This window comes from Galeopterus variegatus, unplaced genomic scaffold (assembly GCF_000696425.1).
Source record: "Galeopterus variegatus unplaced genomic scaffold, G_variegatus-3.0.2 Scaffold2217, whole genome shotgun sequence".
Classification (NCBI taxonomy): domain Eukaryota; kingdom Metazoa; phylum Chordata; class Mammalia; order Dermoptera; family Cynocephalidae; genus Galeopterus; species Galeopterus variegatus.
Genome location: NW_007728328.1, coordinates 272,008 through 277,107, shown reverse-complemented (window position 1 = coordinate 277,107; position 5,100 = coordinate 272,008). Strand labels below are relative to the sequence as shown.

General features: G+C 39.7%; 1 pseudogene; it reads left to right on the top strand.

Annotated features, from left to right (window-relative positions):
- Positions 1-3,202: 3,202 nt before the first annotated feature.
- The window catches only part of LOC103597153, an 11,300-nt pseudogene continuing 9,402 nt past the window's right edge, over positions 3,203-5,100 (top strand).

The following is a 5,100-nucleotide window of genomic DNA, read 5'->3' as shown; positions in this document are numbered from 1 at the left end:
AAAGTTCTGTGAGGGCTTAGACATTACAGCTTCCCCAGTGTCTGGAACACAAAAAGAAACCAATAAATACTTTTTGGAATTAAAGAATTATTTGAAATTCAAGCAAGTACATGCTTTTCACCTCTAGCCAATCTCTATTTCACTTGACTTCAAGAATATTCTGAAAGGTCTGAGCCACAAAAGAGCATCCAAATGGCCTGATCTTAGGGACTCCAAGCCTAACATCAGCAAATTAATTTGTTATTCTGGTGGCTGCTTTTTTCCTTAGAGGAAAATTGTCATTTCTTTGATCATTAGATCAGAGCTGCCAGTTGTGGCTTTGGCTCAGAGAACTAAACAGTGATCTTATTTTAACAATAGTGTGTGAAAAATGATTTCATATTGAAAAAGAAGTTGAAAGTGATGCCAAAAATAATTAAAACAAACAGGCTAACGCTTCGAGACACAGCTAACTAATCTAATTGAATATATATATAGACAAAGCCTGCATGTTTGTCTGTCACTTAGTTAAGTAGGTTTTGCAACAACTAAAATAATATCCCTGAGGATGTGCAACATAGATGCTTAAGAGCAGAGTGTGGGCAAACTGGTTATACCTGTGCCAGATAGCCATGTTCATTGGCATTGAAGTGCCAATGAGGAGCCCGGAGGCCATTGCTTTTTATTCTCAGGGTCCCCAGAGTCATCTGTGATCTCTGACTGTTCAAGCTGGTGCCAAAGGCCTCTTCTTCATCACTGAGATAGTCTTTGACATTGCTTCTGTACCGGGCCCATTGGATTTCACCGCCAGGGTACTCAAAGACCTAAAAAATCATAAACAAGCAACCATCAGTAAGGAGGCCATCTCCTAAGGAACATGAGACTACCATGGCCTACAGAGTAAGATGGAAGCAAAACAGAAAAAGCAATGAGAGTGAGGTAAATTTTGGAGTCCCAAAAAGGAATACAAGGAATAGGTCTGCAAGAACTCAGGAATGACAATAGTGGCACACATAGTGCTATAATTCTAAACCCTGTTAGACTTTAAAAAGACCCCTAGCTCAGCAAGGGAATAGAGGGATTTCTATTTGCCCACCTGCAGTTCTCCCCTCCACCAGACATAGAACTGGCTACTAAAGAAAATTTCTGCTTGAGGCCAATATCAACCCAACCCTTCCATCTTCTCCATCCATCCCCTCCCTTCATCCTGATGGCCCACAGCTGGTTCCCTCCTGTAGAGAACAAAGCTTAATAAATATGCAACTAAAAGGTGGTTTGAAATTGCCATTTAGAATAATTCTTTTTCCAAATATGCATGATCCATACCTTGGATTCAGGTAAATGATTAAGAAACTGGAATTTTGGATCTACAGCCTTTTGCAATATGGAAGTTCTCAGAGTCCAGGTTTCAGGTTGAATATGAGCATCTGAATGAGGCTGGTAGGTGATGACATAAACCAAGGAGAGAATCAGCACTCCTGTTGCTGTGGTAATGATGCAGGCCAAGAGGCACACCAGGAAAATGCTCATCAGTGACCACTGCCTCTTCTTCTCCTAGGAGAAATTATGAAGCCATCACTCTCTACTCATGATGCATTAGAAACATTGACTCCTCTCTTAATTCCTTAGCTTGAAAACCCCCTTGCCTGGATCCCTTTAAACAGAAGGGAGGATAAATCGTTACTCTGCTGCCCCTAATTGACAGAGAAAGAAAATATTATAAAGAGGGACCATGAAAAACCAGCTGAGCAAAAGAATAAAAATAAAAGAGTTCTCCCCTTTAACTTGTCTGATGTTCACTGATCAGCATGGATAAAGACATTGCCTCTAGAAGACCCCAATTAAGAGGCAAATAGTTTACCTGGTGATAATACCCATTCAAATATTCAGAGAGTTGTGCCATTAAAGTGCTAAAGGAGTTGTGAGTTAAGAGTTTGAGAGAGAAGGCAAATGAGGAAATATTTAGAGCAGGACATGCTATCTTTCTGAAAAGGGTTACTTGAGAGAGTTACTCTAGAAAGAGATTCTTTCCTGAGCTCTGCATGAAGGAGGAAGCTAATTATAAAATGTAAATCCCCACCTTACCATTCTGGAGATGGTGTTCATCTTCCCCATAGACGAAGCATCATGTGTTGCATTTTCTTGGGTTTCAAATGCCAAGTTGTCCATTGGCAAAGAGGAGCAAGCAATTCACTGAAAAAGAAAGGAGTGGGGAGGGAAATACAGCTCTAGCAAACTGGCAGATCCTTGAGAGAAGAATGAGAACTATTAAGTAAGAGAGTACTTATATAGAGCTGAAAGTTAAGGAAATGGAATAAGGAAGCTGTCTCTTGAATTCCAATATTGGTTTACAAAAAAAAAATCCCTGAAAGAATTACCAGGTGAGAGACCAATAAAACACTTGCTTTGTTCAGTCCCCAACTCTTTGCCCACTGATGACACATCTACAGTAATATCAATAACCAACATTTATTTCCTTCTCTCACTATGTGCCAGGCACTGTGCTACATGTTCTACAAACATTATGTGATTTTATTCCTACATGTAGTGATCCTACCACATGCTATGATTATTCCCATTTTGCAGATTAGAAACCTCAGACAGAAGTGTGGTAACTGCCTCAAGACACAGAGGCAGTTTCAGTGTTGGAGCAAAGCATCGCGATCCTACCACATGCTATGATTATTCCTATTTTGCAGATTAGAAACCTGAGACAGAAGTGTGGTAACTGCCTCAAGACACAGAGGCAGTTTCAGTGTTGGAGCAAAGCATCCTTTATCATAAAATTCTTCCATGACATTGTTTCTCTGTGACATCCTATAGTTGGTGCTCAGTCTAGTAAAAATTTTTTTACCCAAGTCAGTCTTGCCTCTGAATAATATGATTGATTTTCCTAATGGTTTATGGAATAATATTGTTACCTGAAAGTTAAATCTTCTTATAAAATTCATTTTGCATCATCTTTCCTGGTGATGAGTGGTGGTCTGAGTTATCTAAAAAATGCTACTATAATCTACAAAACAGTCATCTGCCCTTCTTTCCTTCCCACCTTCCTATCTTTATTCCTTCAAAAGAAATGGTGGGATGCCTGCTATAATACAGGCTGTATGCCACTCCTATACAACATCAAAAGGCCTTTGAGAAGCTCATAATCTAGTAAAAGAAAGCAAGTAGTTACAACAAAATGTGCTAAGTGTTACAGTAGAACTATGTACAAGGTCCTATGAGGAAACAGAACGGAGTGACTGTGTCCGAAAAGGTGAGAGAAGGTAAGTCTTGAAATTGTAATTTGAACTGAGCCTTCAAGTTCCAGCATGGTCTTACTAGGTAGGCACATTTAGTCAGTTACATTCTAGTCCATATTAATGTCTTGTCAATAAGCAATTCTAGAACAGACCATGTGGCAAGAATGTAGACCCTCTCTGGATCAGGCAGCACTAGGTTCCAACAAGGCTGCAGGTTAGTCTACGCTCAAGTGATGGGGGAGTTGACCTTTGGGCTTTCCTACCACATTGCATCAAATCGAAGGTGCATAATTTTCCACATTTTAACAAATGAAAATGGGATGTGTTTTTAAATGAGTGGTCTTTTATACTCAGTGAAATACAGTATGGTCACTTTTCTTTGGTCTTAATAGACAATAGTACTATACTAATCTTCAAAGCAAGTTTCATACAATTTCATCTTTTGCTATTATTCTTTCTTGAAAATGTACAAACACACTTCTTTGTCACCAGCATTGTCTAGGGGTTGTGTTTAGCATTTATTTAAATGTCAAGACAAGCAAATCATCAACCAAACTACACTAAAACTCACTAAAATACTACTTGAAAGAATGCTGCCATTGGATATAGTCCTTTTTATCTTTGCATTTAAGAAAACGGCCCAAAGAGGCTAAGTATTTTTCCCAAGGTAACAAGTCACTGGTGGAGCCAAAACAAAAGCCCAGCTCTCCATGGTCATCCAGAGCTTTTCCTCAAACTTTTCTGATTTGCTGCAGGAGAACTTCATGCCTTTGATATAAGTGTAAATGGCTCAAGGTGAATTGAAGCAGGACACTACAAGCAGGAATTCTACACAAATCATTTTCAGGCATGTGAATGTAACTCTGTGGTACAGTCCAGAGGATCCCCTCCCTCCTCCAATAGTGGGTATGCCAGCCATTCACATACCTCTTAGTAAAGGAGAGGGTCCTATTAGACAGGAAGTGCTTGGCAGGCTGGGAGAAAATAGGTAGAATTGTAAACTGAACCGATTCTATGAGCAAGCGCCAGACATATCAGAAGAGTAGTAAATTGGTCACTCTATTTGGATTTCTTTATAACACACCTAATTACACATCTAATAACCACTTTTAAACAAGAATCATACTACCTATATGTTGTGGCCAAAGACAAACATGGGCTAATGCCTCAAAATTGGAAGAACAATTAACAATTGTCTAATACTTCCTTTTTCACTTCAAAGTTTAAGTTATTGTGCTCCAATCATAAACATAAATACCAGAAAATATATCCTAAGGTTCACTATGCTTTCAAATATACTTGCTCAATTCAAACTTAATTAAGAAATAAAAACATTTTTATTCTCCAGTGGCCAGGCTTGTACCCCAAATATTTAACAGCCTGTAGGGCACAGGCACCGGCCAATCTGAAAAGAAGTAATTAGTCGGTGTGGCCATATGTGTGTACCAGATGAATATTAGTCCAGACAGTGGCTACAACCAGGGCACAAGTTTACAGTGAAGTGATGAGGAGTGCGAACTCTGGAGCATGGTTTTGCATCACAATGGTTCAATTCCTAATTGCACCACTTATTATCCGTGTGACCTAGGGCAAGTTACTTAACCTCCCTGTGCTTCAAGTTCTTCATCTCTCCAATAGGACTAACAATATTGCCCTCATAAGGATACGAGAGGATTAAACTCATTAGTATACGTAAAGCTCCTAGCACAGTGCCTGCACACAGTAAATGCCCAAACAACATTAGCCTCGTTCCTTTTTTTTTTTTTTCCCTTTTTGTCTTTTTTCGTGACCGGCAACGGGATCGCAACCCTCGGTGTCGTGCCCGCACCCCGCTCACCCAGTGAGCGGACCGGTCTCTATATGGGATCCGAACCCT